Raw genomic sequence first — 25,016 nt, forward strand, 5'->3', positions numbered from 1 at the left:
ACCTGCGTATTTCTCAGGAGGCAGGTCAGATAGACTGGTATTCCCATCTCTTGAAGAATTTTCCACAGTTCGTTGTGATCCACATAGTCAAAGCCTTTGGTGTAGTCAATAAACCAGAAGTAGATATTTTTCTGGAACTCTCTTGCTTTTTGGATGATTCAACACAAGAGAACACTGTACACATGAACATCACCAGATGGTCAATAGTGAAATCAGACTGATTATATTCTTTGCAGCCAAAGATGGGGAAGTTCTACAGTCAGCAAAAACAAGACCGGGAGCTGACTGTGGCTCAGATCATGAACTCCTTATTGCCAGATTCAGACTTAAATTGAAGAAAGTAGGGAAAACCACTAGACCATTCAGGTATGAGCTAAATCAAATCCCTATAATTATACAATGGAAGTGACAAATAGAATCCAGGGATTAGATCTGATAGACAGAGTACCTGAAGAACTATGGAAGGAGGTTTGTGACATTGTACAAGAGGCAGTGATCAAGACCATGCCAAGAAAAAGAAATGCAAAAAGGCAAAATGGTTGTCTGAAGAGGCCTTACAAATAGCTGAGAAAAGAAGAGAAGCTAAAGCCAAAGGAGAAAAGGAAATATATACCCATTTGAATGCAGAGTTCCAAAGAATAGCAAGGAGAGATAAGAAAGCCTTCCTCAGTGATCAGTGCAAAGAAACAGAGGAAAATAATAAAATAGGAAAGACTAGAGATCTCTTCAAGAAAATTAGAGATACCAAGGGAACATTTAATGCAAATATAGGAACAGTAAAGGAAAGAAATCGTATGGACCTAACAGAAGCAGAAGATATTAAGAAGAGGTAGCAAGAATACACAGAAGAACTATACAAAAAAGATCTTCATGACTCAGATAACCACGATGGTGTGATCACACACCTAGAGCCAGACATCCTGGAATGTGGAGGCAAGTGGGCCTTAGAAAGCATCACTACAAACAAAGCTAGTGGAGGTGATGGAATTCCAGTTGAGCTATTTTAAATCCTGAAAGATGATGCTGTGAAAGTGCTGCACTCAATATGCCAGCAAATGTGAAAAACTTAGCAGTGGCCACAGAACTGGAAAAAGTCAGTTTTCATTCCAATCCCAAAGAAAGGCAACGCCAAAGAATGCTCAAACTACTGCACAATTGCACTCATTTCATATGCTAGCAAAGTAATGCTCAAAATTCCCCAAGCCAGGCTTCAACAGTACATGAACCATGAACTTCCAGATGTTCAAGCTGGATTTAGAAAAGGCAGAGGAACCAGAGATCAAATTGACGACATCTGTTGGATCATCAAAAAAAGAGACACAGAGGAGTATGGAGTTGTTTAATAGCAGTACAAGGGATCCTAAAGAGAAATAATATAATTAGCCTGAAAAGAAAATAAATTATTTCACTCTGGAAAAAGACAGCTAGATGAGGCTGGTTAATGAGCTGTCAAGTAGAGCTGGCTCCTCTGGCACTTTCTGGGATTCCTCTTAATCCAGGAGGGGATGGGATGGGCCCAGTGGTTTGGCCGGGGTGAGGCTGTGCAGATGGGGAAGCCCTTTGCTATAGTCATTCTGACAGCTTAAACAAGTGCTCCCAAGCCTCCACATTTCTTGAGTCATTCTCAAACTGGGACTATTCAGGAGAGGTTTTTTTGTTTGATAAACTTCAACTACCATTTTGTAAACTTAAATGGACTACTGGTATGACTTGTTTTTAAACAAATAATTAGACTGTACCAGTCTTAAATGAAAAGCAAAAATAAGACCTCACAGTGTTTATAACAATGATAACATAATGAACTGGTTTTGATGGAATGATGATATCATAATAAGTGATAGTTCTCATTGAGTTGTTTTATGCGCCAGACCCTGGGGCAAGTATTGTACGTATACTCTCTTATGAAATCTTTACCACCTTACACATAATCTTCACTTCCAAAGAAAATAGTCTCCAAGCTTACATATTTAAATATATTTATTTCCAATGTTATTTCTCCTTACATGTGTGTGTAAGGTAATTAATAAATACTGAATTTTTCTAGGCTTTAAAATGGTTGGTTGTACCTATCTACAATGGCTAACTTATACATTAAAGCTTAAGACTTTAGTTTTTGATTGACAGTCAAGGGAGATAAATTTCCCTTTAGTTTAGGAAAATAGTATTCTCCTAAATCTATTTGAACCCAACCCATAACTTTTAAAAATTTTGTGCTATGGCATTAAGGCGTTCAGAGCCTTGCAGTTTTTAAGACATTCATGATTACTATAAATAAAAATCATTAAGGAATCACCATATCAATATTATTACAACAGTAATTTCAGGTTACTTTTTTTAGTAATAGTAAGTTTTGGAGTCTATTAACTAGGGAATTAGTTCCTAGGAGAAAAAAAAAACTTACACTTTTGATTTATTGCATAAACTTGTCAAACTCAGAAAAGTACTTTTAAGAATTATGAGTACTACTGGCTAACTATATAGATTGCAATTTACATTTTTTTAATTATAAAAAGCTTTAATTTTATGGCTTTGTTTTGGATTCTTCTACATACTACTTTGAAAGAAACAGATAAACAACATGTTGCACAACCAAAATGAGCAAGAGTGAACATGACCTGGTTCCATTAAACCTTTGAGATTCGTCTCTGTTTCCATGAGTTCCTCCATTTTCATCCAGTGAGTAATTGACTTCTTTCCCAGACGAGGCCTCATGATTTATCTCTGTCCTATTCCAAACTTCTTCAGATGTCTGAGAGGAAAGGCAAGATAAAATTGTTACTCCTACTATGAGAGCAGTCTACTCTCCTTAAGACCAGAGTTGATGGATATCTCTAAACAAAGTGACATCTGTGAGACCAGTTTCTTCTTGATCTTCTGCTCTTCTCTGTGTCATCTTTGGCTCTTTCATTGCCTATTTTTCATTACTCACCTAAATAAGACTGGCACTTTCCCATCCTTACCTCTTCTCCAGACCAGTATTCTCCATAACCATGACTTCAAAGAACATACACTAATGTCCTCCAAAGCTCTGTGTTCTCATCTTCAGGTTGCCATCAGACATCTCATTGGATAATTTTTAACTCAAACTCAATACTTGCTGAGGTGAACTCTTAATTTTCTCTCCATATCTTCTTCATTTTTATAGCAAGTTGATCTAATCAGGCCATCAAGAGTCATGTGCTCTATACCCACAAAGTGTCAGTTCTAAAGACAGAATATTGTGTCGTAAGCTCTTAAAATGGAGAAGGTAATGGCACCCCACTCCAGTACTCTTCCTGGAAAATCCTATGGACAAAGGAGCCTGGTAGGCTGCAGTCCATGGGGTCGCTAAGAGTCGGACACGACTGAGTGACTTCACTTTCACTTTTCACTTTCATGCATTGGAGAAGGAAATGGCAACCCACTAGTGTTCTTGGTGGAGAATCCCAGGGACGGGGGAGCCTGGTGGGTTGCCGTCTCTGAGGTCGCACAGAGTCGGACACGACTGAAGTGACTTGGCAACAGCAGCAAGCTCTTAAAAATGACAAGCACTCACTGTTTTTATGTTTCTCTGACCTCCATCCCCAAGCCTTTGTCACCCATTTAAGCATAAATGAAGACAGGCAAAGATGACAAGCTGGGTTGAGTTTCATGTTTAACTCTGAACTTCCTTAAAGGAGTGAAGCAAAGCACAAATTGATGCAGTCTTGTTTGTCCTTCAATTTACATGACGCACCTCCCCAAGGTTCTCTTATTCTTGCCCATGCTGAGTGCCACGTGCAGGATCATTCAACTGGTGAGGATAAACAACCATTCAGGGCTTTTGGCTCTCTGTGCCTATGAGTCACGGAGGGGTTCTTGTTGGAGTGTTAAGAAAGATAAACACGTGGCAGCTCTCTAAAGCCTGTTTCTGGAAACCTAGCAGGAGAGAACAGATAGTCATTGTTCGGAGCCTGTAAGGTGTTAAGAGACTGAAATGGGCAATGCATGCTTAGGGAAGACCAGCCTTTTGATGAATCAGAATTTGAAAATGATTGTAATTCAACTGAAATTAAACCAGTGATGACAGTGTTTGGGGGTGAAAAGATACAGAGATATAGTGGCACGAGAGCAAGAAAACGGGCTAACATGAAGTTGCCAGGTTCAATTGGATCAGGAATTCACATAAGAAAACAAAGCACTGGAAGAAACCTGGTTTCCTCTGAAACAGATTTAACCAGGTCCATAAGAAGAGAAATAATTGCTGAAGCTCTTTGGCTCGAAGTGAATCTATATTTCTGTTTCTTCATGGTAATGACCACCTTGATAATACAATGTACCGCCCAGACTTACCAAATTCTAGTTTGCCAAGGAATCCCATAATATCCTTCTGGGGAAGTTTGTTCATGCCATAAACCTTTTAGAATTTTACACATCTATGAAAACACTTGAGAAATCACCTTAGTATAATACTGCCTTTACATACAAATAAAAGGGCCTCTGTCTTTGGCCCTGCACTTCAAGCCCCGCACATTACAGACATGTGATAAATAAGAGTGATAAAGAAACATGGTGCCCTTACCATGGATCCAGTATCAGCACTGAATAGCACCCTGTAACCCTAAGCGTCTGTACTTGTGACTGATATTGTTCAGGCTCCAGGGGAATGCCTCTGCTTGCCTTGTGCCCCACGTCCTAGAAAAAGTGATCATATATCTGGGTCACTATCACCATTGAAGAGAGAAACTGCTTTGGAGTGGCGGTAGGATTTGAAAAGCAGAAGCCCTTAGGTGAAAGAAAATGTATTAAATAATGTATCAAATCCATCCTCTCAGATAATATGAGTGTATATCCATTCTTTCATCACAATGTGCTGAGCAACCATTATTTCTTGCTATTCTTCCTTATCCAGTTTACAATTCCAGAGATACTCACAAACTAATGTGGTATTCATAACAGTTGGCTGTGGTGACTGTGGAACATTTTGAAATATTAAAAACTTTGTAATGTTTTAACTTTTCTATACCTATTTTATCAGTATCACTGGACCGTAACAGACACCCGGACATGTCCAATAAAATTTAATACCTTGTCTTTGATAATTTGCTAACTTCGAAGTCATATAAAAATCATACATTTATACTTTGTCATTATGACAGTTACATACATCAAGATAAGAGAATAAAGCATATTTTACATTGCTTTACATTTGCATTATTTATAAAAATTAAATATTAGGGCATATGATAGGTTGACCTCCAGTTTCACTCATAACTTGAGCCCTGACCACATTTACACCCCAGCCTGACCACACTTGACCTAGCACTTTCCAAGCTACCAAAGTCAGGTGACTTGGTTTACTCATACTGACATTTCAGGAGGGAAAGGAAGTATTGTCCTTTAAAGCTAAACATATCTTTCTATGCACTCAGGAAATACTTTTAGTTGCCTTGGACTCTCGTGATGTTGTTTCCTTTCTAAAGATTTTCTTTTCTAGAAAAATAAGTCATTTTTATTTTCTGTCTCTTACAGAGTTTTGTTGCTGAAATTTTCATGCTGAAAGTTGCAATACACTATATGTGCAGAATAAATTCAGTTCCTGTGTAAAGAAAGGCTTAGAAAAATTATCACATTTCACAGGTCACTCCTTACCATCCACAATACTTTGTATTAACTCCTCCTCTCATTAAGCGGGACTCTAGAAGTATTGTTTTATAAATTAGGTGCAGGAATAATAAAATCAAATGTCAAATTACATATTGCTGATATGTAATAGTTGCTAAGTCATGTCTGGCTCTTTGCGATCCCATGCACTGTAGCTCACCAGGCTCTTCTGTCCGTAGGGTAAATGGGTTGTCATTTCCTTCTCAAGGGGATACTCCCAGCCCGGGGATAGAACCCGCATCTCCTGCTTGCCAGGTGGATTCTTTACCACTGAGCCACCCGGGAAGCCCCAAATTGCATATACATGTTTATAATAAGTTTACCTCTATAAATAAACCAAGTTAATGAGAAAGGAGGGAAGTAATAAAAAATGTTAACTCTACCTTGGGAGCAGATGGAATGTCCAGGAAAAAATTTTCCACGATACTAAAAGCCATCTATTAGGGTGACTTGCCCTGAGCAAAGGGAATACAGTGATTGTTTTCAAGGGCAAAGGACAGAGATAGGACCCAAAGTTGAGGGAGAGTCCAACAGCTAAGGTGAGGTAGTCCATACCTCCTACTCCTCCTTTTCATTTTATTGAGATGGTCAGACCTTTGAATGAGCCATCCAACAAGATAAGTCTCAACTGAGAGATTTCCCTGAGATTCAGGGTTCCAGGCTAAGTGCCCCTTCTCTTCCTACAAGTCCAGAACTACTTGGACTTGTCATGCTGCTTGATTTTTGTTTTCAGTTATCTTTTAACTAATCTTGAGTTAAAGCCTCATGCCTATTCTTCCAATGAGTTAAGAACTCTTGAACAGCTCTTTGAAACCAACTTCAGTAAGCTTTGCTCTTAAAACCATAACTTTGAGAACATCACCACTAAAGATTCTGTGTTTATTCCCAACATGCTTTGGAAATTTAGGATAAACCACTTGGATAATGGCATCTAAGCTTTAAGAGAAAATATAACATTTGGCTTTAAAAGTAGGCATGGTTCTTTCCAAAAGTGTTTCTTGAAACACAATATGTTAATGAAATCACCAAGACTTGGTTTCTGATGGACTTAGAAGCATTCAATGTACTCATAACACCCAAGATTTTTCAAAGAAGGTTTAAAATTAATTGTTTTTTAAGAAAAATTTGGCAGAAGGTTACATCATTGGTCCATAATTCCAAACATGCTTCCTAAAGCAGACTACTGACTTCCATGATGCCATCTTCCATGTAATAGAGATGCCATCAGCTTTGCTTGGTTATTGTTTTCCATTTTTTATTTGTTCTTTTTTTTTCTTGGACTGAAAACCCCATTATAGAATTGTCAAGGTGAAAATTGTCTTCAAATAAGATATGTGTTGCTGAATGATATTTTCTCCATAAAACTGGAGTCATATATAATAAAGAAAATCAGTAATAATGTTACTTCCTCCTCTTCTGGGTTTCAATACTAAGCCTCTTATTTTCTCTGGGTTCTGTCTCCCTATTTAAGCCATTTTGTACATTCCTTAGCTTTCTGATTCTCAAGTATATATGTCTTCCTTGAGCATTAATTTATCCATCCCAAGCTATTTCATGGGCATTTCTATTTCTTTTTCTCCACCTTGGTTTGGTTCTCACTTCCAGGACTTTTCTACAAGGGTTCTCTGCTTCCTAATTTCTTTATGTTGATGAAAATTTGTGTGGCTACTTTTAGTGTGGTTGTCACCAACACTGAGCTCTTTCTGCCAATTCTACCCCTTCCATTTCTTGCCCCTTCACTCCTCCAATCAATGTGCTTTTACCCACAACTTGAATGTGACTATCAAAGCTAATTAATCTGCTTGACTATTTGACTACCTAAAGCCTCTAGAATGGTTATTTTCCCCATTATCTACCCCAAACCATTCAAGATGTGGCAAACTAAGGTCCCTCAGCTAAAGGATGCTGTGATTCTATATTTTTGTAACTTAAAAATCTCAAGCGAAATTCACTTAAAAATTTTTTTTGATAACTGCATGTCTAGATTGACTTCATCAATATTCAAATTTTATCTCCTTTTTCTTCTAAAGAGTTACCTTCACTTAAAAACTCATATTCATCTCCAGACTATTCCTTCTGATAGTTCCATTTGTAAATGAACCAAATGAGGACATTTCATTCCTCTTTAATCTTCTCATACATAGTTCCCAATGTTCACTGCAGCACTGTTTATAATAGCCAGGACATGGAAGCAACCTACATGTCCATCAGCAGATGAATGGATAAGAAAGCTGTGGTACATATACACAATGGAGTATTACTCAGCCATTAAAAAGAATACATTTGAATCAGTTCTAATGAGGTGGATGAAACTGGAGCCTATTATACAGAGTGAAGTAAGCCAGAAAGAAAAACACCAATACAGTATACTAACACATATATATGGAATTTAGAAAAATGGTAACAATAACCCTGTGTACAAGACAGCAAAAGAGACACTGATGTATAGAACAGTCTTATGGACTCTGTGGGAGAGGGAGAGGGTGGGAGGATTTGGGAGAATGGCATTGAAGCATGTATAATATCATGTATGAAACGAGTCGCCAGTCCAGGTTCGATGCACGATACTGGATGCTTGGGGCTGGTGCACTGGGATGACCCAGAAGGATGGTATGGGGAGGGAGGAGGGAGGAGGGTTCAGGATGGGGAACACATGTATACCTGTGGCGGATTCATTTCAATATTTGGCAAAACTAACACAATATTGTAAAGTTTAAAAATAAAATAAAATTTAAAAAATAATAAAATGTAAAACAAAACAAAACAAATCCTTGACCAATTTTTATTCAGTTTATCCTTCACCCTGGGAATGGAAATGTCTTGTCTGGCTTTATTACTTGGAATATTTATTTATGTTCTTAAAGTGGGGCCTTATCCCAATTTATACATTTTCCCACTCCATCGCCCTCCTCCCTTGCAAGCAGATTTTCTGTGTGTCAGGGCTCCAGCCCCAACCAGTAGTACCACTCATCTGTGATTTCAAAACTCCAACTCTTCCCACTGAAGAAACCCACACGCCACCAGTGCTGTGCCTTGTCTCTTTTCAGCCTCTTCCATACATGTTGGTATATGCATGTCTTATCTCTTCAGTTAGCTTGTAAATCCTGTTAGGAGAAGCACTGAGTCTATTTCCTTGATAGTCAAATCAAATGCCATACCTGGTGAGTAATAAAATCAATTTAGAGAGTTGTCACCAGCACTAGAAATAAGTAATATAAGGCAAGGACAAAAATATCCCAGTGAACTTCTCATAGCAGGAGAGAAATGTTTTGGGGAAATGTGTCAGTGTGTGTACCCTGCACTACTGCATAAGGAAACAATAGATGCTTGGCGTTTGGACATTTAAGTTACTGAAAGAATTAAGGAAAGATTTGGGAGAAGCCTGTCTGTGAAACTATGAGGATCTTGTGGTTCTTGTTCTCTGGCCCATCAGTCTAAGAGTGGGGTCTAAGCATTTCCTAAGGTCACTTGGCTTCAGGAGCCTGGTTGAGCACCCCCTTCCCTTGTTCAGAACATTTGGATAAACCACAGGCTCTCTGAGGGCGCTTATATACTGATGTAAGCCTCAGGGTGAACATACCCATAACCTCTACTATGGATCTTCAGTCACCCAAGTGGGCAGTTGACTATTATTGACATAAATGGCTAAGTTCCACAACCTTCCATTTATTTGAGCAAATGTTCATGGAGTACTTCTTCTGGGCCAGAATTATGTGGACTGAAGATAAGATTGAATCAAACACAGATTACCCCTTTGAAGACAACCTTGTGATTTAATGCCATAACTACATTAAACTATAGCCCATGGGCGAAATATGGCCTACAGCTTGTTTGTATAAATAAAGTGTTATTGGAAATAAGCTAGGCTCATTCATCTGTATTGTCTGCAGCTGCTTTTGTGCATCTGCACAGAGTTCAGGAGTTGCACCAGAGACCATAGAGCCCACAATATCTAAGTATTTACTGGAAAATATCTTTGAAAAAGCTTGCCAATCTAGTGAGACATCAAAATTTGTTTAAAACTATATTTTTCTATGAGATTTCCATATAGTAAAGTGACAGATCCAGCAAATATAATACAATATTTTCCTTATTTTAATGATGAACAACAAAGATCACTGGTCTGATGGTGCTACCTTAAGAGAATTCAAGAAGTGGCTCTTTTAGAAAATTTGGTGAGAGCAAAACATATGATCTCAATGAAATGACATCTCATGTTTTTCAGTCTTACACATCCATAGTCACCCTGCCAAGAGCCTGGGTGTCTGATTGCAAAATCCCAATACTCTCACAAAAAATGACAAAGCTAAATGAGCTGAATATGAGCTCAGGAATCGCCAATGGCCTCCTATTAGCTGGGTGTGGCTCATCATCATTGTATGCTTGGCTCTAAAATTTTGAGCAATGTTCATTTGAGAAATTAACTTAATATCACATTAAAATCTAGGTCTCCTGATCCTCTTGAGAAATCACATGGCAGAAAGTGGCCTGCAGTCTTGCATGACGACAGCCCACTGGAGCTGAAAGGCGGCTTCCGTCCTTGGACAAGGCATAGATGCTCCAGACCTTCCCATGCTCTGCTGCTCCCAAACATTTCCCTGACTCGAGATGAAAAATCAGTTGCTGTTTATAACTAGCTTCCTCTGTGATTTCCCTCAGTAAAGAAATTCTCTGTAACTAATTTTTTTTTTAAATTATATAACAGGAAACTAAGGAGGTAGTATATTAAAAAAAAAGTTGTCTCACATTTTAAATATGCAATCAAAAGGTGTGCAATCTGCAGACAGTTGAAAGACTTCTGCTCTTCCCTAGTGGATGTAGAAATGACAATTTAGGGCTAATATCTTACACCCATCACAAAAGTAGACTTGAAATTGTACCTTAAAGCAATGATTTTCGAAAAGGAATGAGCTTGCCCCAGCTGTATTTAAGATAAACTATTACAGTTTGGAGAGAAAATATTAGAATTTACATGTATCTCCTTTTTAACTTGTATTTTATATATTTTATATAATATATAAGCATCACATGTACACACACACGCTCATGTCTGGATAGATATTCCAGTTGACTTTAGTGATTGAGGCATGTGATCAAACTAGCTTGGAGCCTTTAGTTTTAGGAACCCAGAAGGAATCCAAGACATTGCACCTAGACCTTCATTTTACACATAAAACATGTGAAGCCCCCGGAGGTGGGATGATCTGGTCAGAGACATGAGCATATAAGCAGGCAACTGAGGCCAGCTTTTTCCTGACTTCCATTCCTACACCCTTTCCTCGACTCCACACTGACTGCTTTCTTAACGGAGGCGTGCTTGAGGAAACAAGACCAGCGTAGTGATAAATAAATCCCCTGAAATAACTGGTAGGAAACTGTCAGACTTCTTCCTCCAGCGTAGCACAAATTTCAACCAATGGTACCTAGAATAGTTTCTTTTTTGTGTGTGAAAAATGGCATCTGATCAATTTCTCCACTGCCAGTAGAGGCCGCCTGCCCTTGAGACATTCTCATTGGCCAGCATCTGCCTTCTTTTCCTGTGGAAATAAAATATTAAGGGCAGGAGAAAGGACATATTTGGTAATGTTACACTCCTCAGCTTCCTGCTCGGGGCTGTCTCAGCTGCAAAATGTCAAGGGAAAAAATATCCCTCCAACTTGGAATGAATTCCAGACAGACCCTGATGCCTGCAAATTTGTCAGAGGGAGCCAAGTCCAGAAAGGCAGAACATGAAGAAGGTTCATTATTCGGCTTCAAGAGACGCTCAAATAATCAGACACTCTGGTATTTATGATTTTTCCCATTTCAGATGGTCTGTAGTTCACATCGTTCCCCTCCCTTTACCGCTGATTCTGAGCTTCCTTTTAAATTAAACCTCAGCAGTTATAAAAAGACTCTCGCATCACTTGTAAGCCACAGCACTACTGGGAGACACTGTTCCTACAAGGCTGTTTAGGGCTGGGGAAGGGCAGCCCTTTCTGAATATTAGTCTGGGGAGGGCAAGCCAGGAAATCAGAGTCACTTCACCTTGACCATGCCACAATCCTCATCTACTTCTGACATCTGTGTCAAGACTCCTGCCATTCACAGCATTTGATATGATCATTTTTACTAAAAAGCAGTATTTTGTTCCATTGGCTTTTTCATTTTAGCTTTTATTTTCATCACAGGGCATGGAACAACCAGAAAGTTTATCCTGACACTCCCACTTTGTGAATATACCATTAGGGATATTTGTAAGGTTGAGTTTTAGAGGATCTTAGTCTTTTCTTGGCATTCAGCATGCTTTCTCTTGTAAAAACCATTGCCACATGCTGGCAAAAAGGTAAGGAAAGAGAACTTGTCATCCAAACCTCATTAAATAGCTACATACACATTTTTCCCTTTGACTTTTTGCCCTTCGTTTCTAAATACCATGGCGTCTGTTTGTACTTGGTTACCCTAAATCCTTATTTGGGTTCTCCAATAGGCATGAAGGCATCCAAACATCAATTTTAGCAACTGTTGGAAGTGCCCGCATGAGGCATGGGGTGTTCAGTCTTGACCTGTGGTCTCCATGAATAAGGGTCTTCTTTTTTTCTTTTCCTAAACTGTCCAGCATCTCAACTCTGGTTTTGCTCCTCAACAGTTTAAGGTTTGTGCTACTTCCATGGTGATCAACTGTTAGGTCATAAACATCAGATTGTGGCATCACCAAGTGAGTCAGTTGGGAGGAAGCTGGTCTGGAAATGCAGCTGAAAGTGTCTGTTGACAGATGGAGGCCTTCTTAATCATGGCCTGTGTGGGTGAAGGGAAAGCCTTGCCTGCCCCACCCCTGGCATTGATTCACAAACCTGGACGGCTCTAGAAGAGGCTGGGAAAGCCCATCCTCAGGGAATCCCACTTATTCCTCCTCCAGTGCTCTCACAGGACACCCACACAACTAAAAGGAGGGGGGAAGTGAACAATGGAGCTCTTTCTGGTTTCCTTTTCAGAATCAGCAAAGTAAACCAGCTTTCTTTTTGTTTTAAAAATCTTATAGGGTTCCTTTTTTTTTTTTTTAACGTTCAACTTTTTATTTTGTATTGCACTAGAGCCAATTAACAATGTTGTGGTGGTTTCCGGTGAACAGAGAAAGGGTTCCTTCTTAAACAGCTTATAAACAGCTTGTTAGCATTGCATCCATTTTTGGTAAGAATACTGTTCTGTGTTACCTACCTGATCATCATAAATGCCATTAATGGGCATCATAAGAGCTCACCTTTATAGAAAGCAGGAAGTCGAACTAGACAATATCATTAGGCTTATGTCCATCAATTTTCCCTATTTCTCTGAAGCACTGGGTACTACTAGAAAGATTCCCCTGTTGCCATATATTTTGAATATGATTTCTTGAACCTATGTTTCATTTTAGAAGAATTCCCTCAATATTTCTAAATTTGGGGTTTCTGAGAGCTCAGGTCAGGATCCATGCACCAGACTACTAGGAGACTGATCAGCAAGAGAAACAATGCCTTTCCCTGTGTTCACTATCAAGAACTGCTCAGTATTCCTGCCAGCCTGTAATGCTTTATCACCCAGTCATTTTAGACCTGAAAGAGAACATTCCATCAGGGGATCAGGTTCTATCATTTCATTGGAATGCAAAGTAAGACCACAGAAACTTTAGTACAAACAAATTTACCATAGCTCAGATTAATAACAGATAGCACTTGAATGGTCTGCCCCAGTTGTGCTCCCTCTCTGCTAAGTCTTAAATAAATGAAAATTAGTTAAAAATTCTGCCAGTAAGCTCAGACCAGACATAAGAACTTCTGCATTAAGGATACAGAAGAAGTTGTGAAGTTTGCCTCCTGGGGAAAACCTTTAACAGCCTGGAAGAACATATTGGAATAATTACGATGTGGTTCTGACTGGAGATGGGGACAAGGTTCTATGATTTCCAAGGTTTTCTTCAAGACACAAGATTTTCAAAGTTGTTGAAAAGTGACTCCGTGCATGACTCATGGCTATTAAGATTGTTATTCTTGATCAGGCTACTTTTACATAAGAAAGTCAGATTCTCCCATTGGAAGAGAACTAAGGAGTAGTAGTTAATTCCATCCCACTTGTTTCACTATTGAGAGAACCTGGGTGCTGGGAAGTCACTGTCAGCCAGCAGAAGAGCTGGGCAGACCCCTTGGGCTCCCTGTACTGGGGTTCTTTCCTATACCCTATTTTTATGAATCACATAAATCTATTTAAGATTTTATAAGAATTTTGTTTATTTCATGAGCAGTACTGAGACAGAAATATGAGAATCTCTGGGAATTGGCATGGCTAAATATTATAGTTTAGAAGAATAGCTTAGGCAAAGTACAAAAGAGGAAATGCTATTTAGATGAGCTCATTTCTACTCACTAAAAAAATTAAAAAATTAAACTTAAGATGAACAACTTCTTTTCTCTTAGCCCAACATCAGAGCAACTCCCCAAGCAAATCTGTTTCATATATTTCTTCTCAAACTCAGGAATTTCTTTGATATCTAATCTCACGTTTATTTTTTATCTTGGAGGGTAATTTGTCCATTTCACATAGAAATCTGGTTGAATTACTCCTCTTGTTTTTCCTGTGGAAGCTGTATTTGGAGGCCTTCCTCGTTCCCACTATCAATCAGAAGTCATGCTTCACAGATTCATGTTCTTATGAATGACTCTAGGAACCAGCACTTTTAATACTGGTTAATGGGAGTAAAAATAACTGCATTAAATGATAAAATGCTCACTTAAAGCTGATATTAATATTATAATGTCTCTTCTCATTTGTATTTTGGACTTTCTAGATTCTTCGTTCAGCATCTTTAGAAATCGTATTTTCAGTGGACTCCCCATAATAGGCAATTTCTTAGTTGGTTTGATTTAAAAATAACTAAAAGCCATTCTTATCCCAAATAGTTTTTCTGTTGATCAGTCAGCAACTGAAATCCCAATTGTTGTATTCCATTGTTCAGGTTAAGACGTCATCTCCAAAAAACTGTGCTAGCTGGCATCTGGCAGTGTCAAAATATAATCCATTATTATCCATAATACTTTAGCTTTATATCCTGGATGTCACTATGGGACAAAGAAGAGTAACATGAATTACATTTTGATAGTAACTATAAATGGCCTAGATTATGTGAGAAAGGAAGACCAAGTTGGGCAGTAGCCATGGAAGATCACTTGAGAATCCTTACAAGTTGCAAATTAGAATAAGAGAGAGTGCCCCAAAACCATCATCAGTCTCTTTAGCCATTTGAGGAGGGGGCTGTGTCTATATTCCATGTATCTCAACATCCTTAGTATGTTTATTTACTTGTGTTGCAAGGGTCTGCATTGCCAGTAATCAATTTGAATCTTCAGATTGAGTCAGAAGTATAAGTTACAAGGCATTTAGCGAGAGTTTGGAATATATATGCTTGTATTCCATTGTTCTGGAATATATATGCATTAGAGTAATTAAACATTTTAAAGGGTAAAACAAGAAAGCTAGTAATCAAATTTTACAGTGGTTTTCATGGATTAGGGGAAACAGGCAAGAGGTAGAATGTAAAAGAAAAAGGAATTTAGGTCATTCTTTGGGCTAAGGAAAAACAAGTTCAGGGAATGAGAGGTACAGCAAGACTAATACAAACTAGAAATACACTTTCATTCCAGAGATGATCTCCTGGAAAGTAAGTCCCAACTCAGCTCAGTCAACAGACCATCGTGGCCTTGCTTTCACTGCTGTTCTTTTCAGATAAAACAACAAAATGCACTTTTTATATCAGCACTTTTATTCTTGTGTGTATGTGGTGTGTGTGTTACAGTTGATTTTGGAAGATGCGGATAAATCCTGAACTATGTCACTCAGTCAGTTCATTCTCTCAGTCATGTCCAACTCTGCAACCCCATCGACTGCAGCATGCCGGGCTTCCCTGTCTATCACCGACTCTTGGAGCTTTGTCAAACTTGTGTCCATCTAGTCAGTGATACCTTCCAACCATCTCATCCTCTATCATTCCCTTCTCCTGCCTTCAATGTTTCCCAGCACCCGGATCTTTTCCAATGAGTCATTTGTTCACATCAGGTGGCCAAAGTATTAGAGTTTCAGCTTCAGCATCAGTCATTCCAATGAATATTCAATCCTGAATTCCTTTAGGATTGACTGGTTTGATCTCCTTGCAGTACAAGGGACTCTCAAGACTCTTCTCCAACACTGTACTTCAAAAATATCAATTCGGCACTCAACTTTCTTTATGGTCCAATTCTCACATCCATACATGACTATTGGAAAAACCATAGCTTTGACTATATAGATATTTGTTGGCAAAATATGTCTCTGCTTTTTAATATGCTGTCTAGGTTTATCATAACTTTCCTTCCAAGGAGCATATGTCTTTTAATTTCATGGCTGCAGTCACCATGGGCAGTGATTTTGGAACCCAAAAATATAAAGTTTGTCACTATTTCCACTGTCTCCCCATCTATTTGCCATGAAGTGATGGGACAGGATGCCATGATCTTGGTTTTTTGAATGTTGAGTTTTAAACCAGTTTTTTCACTCTCCTCTTTCATTTTCATCAAGAGGCTCTTTAGTTTCTCCTCACTTCCTGCCATAATGATGGTGTCATCTGGATATCTGAGGTTATTGATATTTCTCCCAGCAATCTTGATTCCAGCTTTGCTTTATCCAGCCTGATATTTTGCATAATGTACTCTGCATATATGTTAAATAAAGCAAGGTGACAATATACAGCCTTGATGTAATCCTTTCCCAATTTGGAACCAGTCTGTTGTTCCATGTCTGCTTCTAACTGTTGCTTCTTGACCTGCATACAGATTTCTCAGGAGGCAGGTCAGGTGGTCTGGTATTCCCCTCTCTTTCAGAATTTTCCACAGTTTATTGTGATCCACACAGTCAAAGACTTTGGCATAGTCAATAAAGCAGAAGTAGATGTTTTTCTGGAACTCTCTTGCTTTTTCGATGATCCAGCGGATGTTGGCAATTTGATCTCTGGTTCCTCTGCCTTTTCTAAAACCAGCTTGAACATCTGGAACTTCACAGTTCATGTACTGTCGAAGCCTTGCTTGAAGAATTTTGAACATTACTTCACTAGCATGTGAGATGAGTGCAACTGTGTGGTAGTTTGAACGTTCCTTGGCATTGCCTTTCTTTGGGGTTGGAATGAAAACTGATCTTTTCCAGTCCTGTGGCCACTGCTGAGTTCCACATTTGCTGGCATATTGAGTGCAGCACTTTCACAGAATCATCTTTAGGATTTGAAATAGCTCAGCTGGAATTCCATCACCTCCACTAGCTTTGTTTGTAGTGATGTTCCTAAGGCCCACTTGACTTCACATTCCAGGATGTCTGGCTCTAGGCAAGTGATCACACCATCATGGTTATCTGGGTCATGAAGATCTTTTTGGTATAGTTCTTCTGTGTATTCTTTCTTGCCACATCTTCTTAATATCTTCTGCTTATGTTAGGCCCATACCATTTCTGTTCTTTATTATGCCCATCTTCACATGAAATGTTCCCTTGGTATCTCTAATTTTCTTGAAGAAATCTCTAGTCTTTCCCATTCTGTTGTTTTCCTCTATTTCTTTGCATTGATCACTGAGGAAGGCTTTTTTATCTCTCCTCGCTATTCTTTGAAACTCTGTAACCAGATGGATATATCTTTCCTTGTCTCCTTTGCCTTTCACTTCTCTTCTTTACTCAGCTATTTTTAAGGGCTCCTCAGACAACCATTTTGCCTTTTTGCATTTCTTTTTCTTGGGCATGGTCTTGATCACTGCCTCCTGTACAATGTCATGAACCTCTGTCCATAGTTCGTCAGGCACTCTGTCTATCAGATCTAATCCCTTGAATCTATTTGTCACTTTCACTGTATAATCATTAAGGGATTTGATTTAGGTCATGCCTGAATGGCCTAGTGGTGTTCTCCACTTACTTCAATTTAAGTCTGAATTTGGCAATAAGGAGTTCATGATCTGGGCCACAGTCAGCTCCCAGTCTTGTTTTTGCTGGCTGTATAGAACTTCTCTATCTTCAGCTACAAAGAATATAGTCAATCTGATTTCAGTAGTGACCATCTGGTGATATCCATGTGTAAAATCATGTCTTGTGTTGTTGGAAGAGGGTGTTTGCTATGACCAGTGTGTTCTCTTGGCAAATGTCTGTTTTGCCCTGCTTCATTTTGTACTCCAAGGCCAAACTTTCCCATTACACCAGGTATTTCTTGACTTCCTACTTTAGTATTCTAGTCCCCTATGATAAAAAGAACATCTTTTTTGGTGTTAGTTCTAGAAGGTCTTGTAGGTCTTCATAGAACTGTTCAACTTCAGCTTCTTCAGCAGTAGTGGCAGGGGCGTGGACTTGGATTACTGTGATATTGAATGGTTTACCTCGGAAACACCTGAAATATGTACTATATTACTAACATTCACTTGATGAAAATGATCATTGACACCTAGAATTGGCTATTTATATCCAGCAGATCATTGGAACTCTAGTGATATACAAACACTTTTTTCCAGAAATGGAATCTGGAAGGTAGCAGAGAAGGCTTCTTTCTAGGAACTGAAATTCTTCTAAAGGTTTGATTTTGAAAATTGATTAAAGTCTGGCAATTTTACTGTGGAGTGGAGACAAAACCAGAGTGGTAGTTTGGTGGAATTGAAAATGAAACTATTACTTCCTGCCTTTCTCCATAGGAGGTTGGATGCTACCTAGATAGGTCATCAGGAAAAATAGTAGCAGGAGTCTGAACAGTTAAATTTTAATTTTAATTATTGAGTTTGTACAAGAAGAGCTTTAATGTTTTGTTTTGAAATAAAAATTTGAACACATGCAAGTTATATCCACTGAAGAAATATATTTACATTGCTCATGTATTAGTAGTTCATTCTCTATATATTTTATATCTATGTCTATCAGTGTCTGTATATCTATAAGTATAATATATATAATACATATTATATATATATAATATATATATATACACCCACACACACATATATCTATCTATCAAGAGATTGATTGGTTTTAAGGAATTGGCTCACACATGATTATGGAACCTCAGTAAGTCCTAAATTTGCAGGGTAGGCCAGCAAGCTGGAGACCCAAGGAAGAGTCATAGTTCCAGTCCAAAGGCAGTCTGCTGGTAGAATTACTTCTTGTTTAGGAAGGTCAGTCTTTTACTACAAAGACCTTCAGTTGATTAGATTGACCCCATCCACATTATGGAGGCTAATTTGGTTCACTCAAAGTCTACTTTTTTAAAAGTTAATTTCATTTTTAAAATACTTTCACAGGTACAGCTGGACTGATGTTTGCCCATTTATCTGGGTACCATGGGCTAGCCAAGTTGACACATAAAATTAACTGTCTCATAAGGACTAAGGCACAGTTCTATGGTATTGTCTTGTGCTCAGTTGTTACTGACTCTTTGTGACCCTTTGGACTGTAGCCAGCCAGGCTCCTCTGTCCATGGGATTTTCCAGGCAAGAATACTGGAGTGGTTTGCCATTTCCTCCTCCAGGGGATCTTCCAGACCGAGGGATTAACCTTGCATCTCCTGTGTCTCCTGCACTGAAGGCAGATTTTTTACCTGCTGAGCCATCAGGGAATCCCAAGGCACAGTTCTCGGAACTATGGAATTAACCGTTGTATCACGGAGCCTACATTCTCATGGTTTTCAGAGTTTGAGACGTTGCCACAGACTTTTCAATAAAAGAATACCCAAAGTTATTGGGTATTGGAAGTATTCTTATTCTCACCCTCTGGTGGTAGTGATGATAATGATGGTGATTTTGCATCTTCCTGGGACTATTCAGACCTTATGCAAACTAGTCATTGTAGAGGTAGGCTTGTTGAATGATGGCAATTCTAGAGTCATAGAATCTTTCTGAAGAATAAAGCTTCCATTTCTTTATCTTACTTAGATTGGAGAAGTAGAGTCGATGATCAAATAACACTTTTCCTGATACTATTAGAAAATTATGCAGGACATCTCTTTGAGCAGAATAAGACTGTGAGACCCATGATACAAAAGAGTGGACCTGCTGTGATATCGAAGACATGCAGGAGATTTTATGACTCGCAGCGTGCTCACCTGTAAGGGAAATGTCTGAAAGCCTGAAGCATATATTACACACAGTTTGGCCGCAAGTTAGAGGAAAATCTTGGATTGCCTGAACCTTGTAACTTTTATCAAACAAAGAACATATTGTCCCATTTCTTCCCATATCCATTGGTGAAGCACAGAAACTTTCCATTTATTTTTCACTTTATTATTATTTTATTTATTTATTTATCTGCCTACAGCTTGTTTTCTTTTTTTCACTTCATCACACCTGTTTTCAAGTGCTAAATGAAATCGCTCTCCTTATCCTCAGGAGAAAATGAAAGAAATGACAGTCGTGGAATCTTCCTCTGGATACGGGAGTAAAAATAAAGCTCAAAATAAATAGTGGCCACACACAGGTAGCTTCTTCATGAGGCCACTTGGTGACTTCACAAGATAGGCCCTTCCCCACCCATCTGGGATGTGCCTGACCTGGCTGCCATCCACTTTAGGGCCCTATAATTATAGTATGAAGATGGAGGTGCATCTATGAAAGCAAACTTTGTCCCAAGCTTTTCCAAAGACATACTCTACTTTTCCAAACTTTTTCAATGGAGGGAGCATATTAGAAACAGTCATAGGATGTCTCTGGAAAGCTCCATGGAAGGCCTGGTAACATTGTTTTCTCTGGGATGGGAAGCTGGGAACTCTGGGTAAAGGCAGGGCAGAGGTTTGCTTCTCAATGTACACTTTGTGCTGTTGAAAATCCAAAAATTTACCATGTACAAAATTATCTCCTTATAATTAGCTACCTACCTAACTGTAATTAGCTAACTAAATTAATAAAACATAATACAAAAAGAAAAGTTAAATAACTGGAAACACTTGAATCTTCCTCTATTACTATTTAGCTCAGTTTAACTCTTAGATCATTTATTTCCTCTTTTTTTTTTTTTTTTTTGTTGGTCAGAGAGACTGTGTACCTAAGTAACACTGACCTCCTTGTTCTTTCTCAAATTTACCAGGCACATTCCTGCTTCTGATTCTTAGAAAAAACAATTTCCAATGACTGGAAATATCTTCTCTTCATTATCAGAATGGCTCACTCATTACCCACTTTGTCTTGACTCAAATATCACATTTTCAGTAGGGCCTTCCCTGACCACCTTATTTTAAAATTGCAAGCTTAAACCCAAGAATTCCCCCATGCACTTTATTTTTCATAGTAACTATTTCTCTTAAAGTACTGTATAATATATTTAACATCTTTATTGTATATATCCCAACAGTAGAACAGTAGAACTAAATTTCATGAGGCCTGGGATTGACAGGTTGATATCATGGATTGATGTTCTGGGCTTAATTCTTCATTCCCCACTGCATCTTTTGCCATGATCTCTTCATGAGCTGAATGTGGTTCTCCCCTGGTTGAATTTGGACTTGACCATGTGACTTGCTTTGGTCATAGCATATGAGCAGAAGCAACACTCTGCCAGCTTTGGGCCTAGGCATTAAGAGCCCTGTATTTCCACTTGCTCCCTTGCATTTCTGCCATTGCTTGATGAGAGTTTCCTCCCACATTGTTCCTGCCAACTTCAACCTGAGCCCCAGAATGAATGCACAGGGGCCAGAGCTGCACTGGTCAATCCACAGAACTGCAGTAAGAAACAAAGCCATCCAGCCAAGCCTAAACTAGATTATCTGAGCCCCATCCCACCTACAGAGGGGTAAGCAATAATACATGATTGCTGTTGAAAGTCCCTGAGTTAGGAGAGGGTTAGTCACCCAGCAATAGCAAATTAATATGCTTCGTTTCATTTGTGCCTACATGGATGACCCAACAGTGATAGAGTCAAATGATGACACCTGCTCCCTGACTGAATTGTATTACATGTTTTGCCCAAATGTTGGCTTGGCTCCCTGTGAACATTACCCAGAGGGGTGCTGTAGAGACTGAGTGAATGCAGGGAGAGGTAAGAATTGGTGCCAACTTCTGCCTTCTGTGTTTTTGCCACCTTCAATTCTTTGCCAGCTGGTACAGCTGTACCCTTTGCCCAAACAATATGATATCCTGGGCATTAGCCTAAATGGTACCACACATGCAAAGAGCCACAGCTGCTATTTGTTGTGCTTCCTGCTGTTCTTGGCTCTGCTGCAGTGCCTGGGGTGGCATAGATTTCTACACACACCATGCAGTTTTCCAAGATTCATAGATAGAGGTCTGATCAATGCAACTGCTAATGATGATGACTATATATTTGGAAAATAAGCCAAGATCATGTTTGAATAGTTCAATATTCTTTTCTCAAAGTGAAACTCGTGCAAATCAATTACATAAAAAGAAGATATAAGATCAAATAGATTGTCCTTCCAAGAAAAAATTAAAACCTTACATAATATGTTTTTATGTTTTTAAAAGGAGGAAATATTTATTCTTTGCTTTGCATAATAATATTTGTAGCATTAATGTAGATAAATACCATGAGTTAGTCATTCAATAAATCAAATTTATAATTAGTTTCCATACAGTAAAAGGGTAATTTGTTCTGCATGTGCTGCCTGGGATAATTGAAAACCATTACTGATTAGTACATGTGTCTAGTGAATGTAATCCATCTTAAAAATTTCTGAGCTTGTTTTAAAATCTAAAAATAAGAGAATATGAATAAATGTGTGTCCAGTTTACTGTCCATGTGGTGGTGGTGGTTTAGTCACTAAGTCATGTCCGATTCTTGCAACCCTGTAAACTGTAGCCCACCAAGCTCCTCTGTCCAAGGGATTTTCCAGGCAAGAATACTGGAGAGGGTTGCCATTTCCTTCTCAAGGGAATCTTCTCAACCCAGGGATCCAATCCATGTCTCCTACATTGCAGGCAGATTCTTTACCACTGAGCCACCAGGAAAGTCCCTTATAGTCCATAGAATATATCTATTTCTAGCCTGTTGAAAACTTAATCAAAAGTGGGTTCTTTATTATTGACAACATTTGTAAGTACTATGGAGATGAAAGAAGGCATAAATAGAGGAAAAAAATAAAATTTTTAGATACTCAAATTTTATAATTTAACAGGATAAAACATAGACAACTTTCAGAATTCTGTCAATGAAAATATAGGCAAATAAATATATACCATAGTTGCTTTCAACACTGGTTGCAAATTAAACACTTCGGGAGTTTTTTAAAACTATCAATGCCAAGTCCCACACAAAACTTTCAAATTTAGTTGGCCCTGGGTGGGACCAAGGACTCAGTCCTTTATGGAAGCTCCCCACATGATTCTAATGTATAGGGTTAGCCTCACTATTATATGGTATTTTGAAATTGTCTTCATTCCAAGGGGATGCTAAAGTAGGTACAGTGACTAATTTCAGACTTCTTTAGATGATTTGAAGGCTTTCCTTGTGGTTCAGTCGGTAAAATATCTGTCTGCAATGCAGGAGACCTGGGTTCAATTCCTGGGTCAGGAAATTCCCATGGAGAAGGAAATGGCAACCCATTCCAGTATTCTTGCCTGGAGAATCCCATGGACAGAGGAGCCTGGCGGGCTACAGTCCATGGGATTGCAAGAGTCAGACATGACTTAGCACTATCTTTCTTTAGAGAATTTGAGCTTATAAGAAGAGTTTTAAAGGAAAGACCATGGATTGACATAAACAAGAGTTTTTCTTTTAACATCAGTTCTTTGATTTGGGTTTTCTCAAGTGGCGTCTCTGTTTTGTGGGCTTCCCTGGTAGCTCAGACGGTAAAGAATCTGCCTACAATGCAGGAGACCCAGGTTCAATCCCTGGGTCAGGAAGATTTCCTGGAGAAGGAAATGGCAACCCACTCCAGTATTCTTGCCTGGAGAAGCCCATGGACAGAGGAGCCTGATGAGCTACTGTCCACAGGGTTGCAAAAAGTCAGACACAACTAAGTTTTACCATTTCAACCATTTTACTGGTGGCCCAGTGGTAAAGAATCCTCCTGCCAATGCAGGAGATGCAGGTTTGATCCCTGGGTTGGGAGGATCCACTGGAGAAGGTAATGACAACCCACTTCAGTATTCTTGCCTGAGAAATCCCATAAACAGAGGAGCCTGGTAGTCACAAAAGAGTTGGGTATGACTGAACATAAACAACTAAACAACAAACCATTTCAACTAACAAAGCTTTACATTTTTAACCAGCAAAAATTAATTTGAGAGATAATCATTTTTGATTTCTCGTTTCCTCTATCCATATGTTTACTTGACATCAATCTCAACTTCATTTTTGGTAGAAATATGTCTTTAGTCAGTAATGTGTGCAGGAGCTCATAGAGGCCTGCAAAAGTCAATTGTGCATATGTCTTTCCAGCCCTATGTTCAGGAATGTCAGGCTAGTAGATTGAAACTAGCCTTGGTGAAGTGTTTACACCACAGACATTGGCAGATGCTAAAAATAAGATACTCTCTCATCCCCTAAATGATTTTTAAACATTTGATAGCATTTAACTAATGCCACTAGAAGAGATTCAAGGCACCTAAATTAATTTTTTGGTTCTTCACCCCAACTATCTTCAAATTGTGTCTTAATGTTGAAGTACCTATTAATCTAGGGAAAATTGAACTTGCATTTTACAAGAATGCCTTTCTGTCTTTTTATTTCCTCTTGAATCTCCCTTCTCATTTTACCCTTACCACCCAAAACAGACATTCCCATATATTCAATGCTGAGAAGAGATTGATTTGTGTTAGCTTAAGAATCATTTTATGTTTTCTCATGCCTGTCTTCATACCATCCCATCCCACAGTTTTTAGTTTTTCATTTAAGCTGCACAGCAGTGCTTTTTTGTTTGATGAGAAAAGATAACCAAGAAAATAAATTAGGAGTCTTATGATTGACCTTATTTTTCTGTTATTCAAGGAAACCCAAAATGAAGCAAAATAACCAAATTTTGCCAAGGAAAACATTTTCAACCATTTCAATTACTGTTTTAATTGGCTGGATCCAGCTACCAGATTATCCTCTAATCTCTGCAAGAATGTTATTTGGGAAAACTTGAAATATGCCCTGCATGGAAGCCACATTCATCCCTTCAGCATATTCTAGTTGAAATAACTTTCTCTCAGCATATTGGAACAATATTAAGTAAAACGGACAGTTCCTGGAAGAATATAATCCATAGATCATATAAAAGCCAAATTCACTCTTAGGATATTATTGAGAAGTCTGAAAAATGCTGTATGCCTGAATCCAAGATAATGAAAACTGATGATATTGAGATGTTTGTAAAATAAATGACTCTAAGTAATGTGAAGATATATGTGTGTATGTGTATGTGTGTGCTTGATTGTGCATGACTCTGTGTGTATTAAGCAACACAA

General features: G+C 38.6%; 1 protein-coding gene across 12 annotated transcripts in view; it reads left to right on the forward strand.

The window, feature by feature from the left end:
• The window catches only part of LOC147366112 (uncharacterized), a 271,655-nt gene that overhangs the window by 174,484 nt on the left and 72,155 nt on the right, over positions 1-25,016 (forward strand). For 2 of the 12 annotated variants that reach the window (XR_015132403.1, XR_015132402.1), the window contains exon 7: positions 5,491-5,715. The exons of the other annotated variants lie outside the window; for them this stretch is intronic. The gene's annotated coding sequence lies outside the window, so the exon portion shown is untranslated. Of the gene's footprint in view, positions 1-5,490; positions 5,716-25,016 lie in introns of those variants that run through there. 12 annotated transcript variants of the gene reach the window in all.

Source organism: Bos grunniens, chromosome 9 (assembly GCF_055505025.1).
Source record: "Bos grunniens cultivar Pamir isolate PY7600 chromosome 9, Bosgru_T2T1.0, whole genome shotgun sequence".
Lineage (NCBI taxonomy): Eukaryota > Metazoa > Chordata > Mammalia > Artiodactyla > Bovidae > Bos > Bos grunniens.